Raw genomic sequence first — 508 nt, 5'->3', positions numbered from 1 at the left:
AAACAGAGAACACACCTTGGGAAAGAGGTCTTTCTGGTTAAATAATGTTTAAATTCTAACTATTGCTCGTAGTAAATATTGATCTTTCATACGTTTTTACTTCAGTTATCACCAAAGGTATACATGCCTGGCTCCGCTAGGAGTCCCTCATGTGGAGCAGAGGAAGTTTCTCCTCTCCTCGCAGCCCCTGGTTCCCCAAAGCTCTCCCTCTCTGGGCAGGGTCCCACAGCGGAGGTGTTGCGCGGGGCAGTGGGGCAGCCTCCCCCCGGTCCAGGCCTGGTACTCCAGGGGGTCCCCGTTCGCCCACAGCCACGCGCTGGCCAGGAAGCGCAGTCCCGTCCACACATGGTCTGTCTGGGCCCCCTTTGAATTCATCATTCTCTGGACGAGGAGCTGCTCATTCTCAGAGAGCAGGCTGGTGAGGTCAGTGTAGTGCTTCCTGCAGTGATCCAGAGCCTCCTCCCACGTCTTCTTCTCCTTCACCAGGACCACGTTCAGATCAAAGCAC

Source organism: Salvelinus sp. IW2-2015, unplaced genomic scaffold (genome assembly GCF_002910315.2).
Source record: "Salvelinus sp. IW2-2015 unplaced genomic scaffold, ASM291031v2 Un_scaffold4841, whole genome shotgun sequence".
NCBI classification, from domain to species: Eukaryota; Metazoa; Chordata; class Actinopteri; order Salmoniformes; family Salmonidae; genus Salvelinus; species Salvelinus sp. IW2-2015.
Note: the sequence above shows the minus strand (reverse complement) of the source record.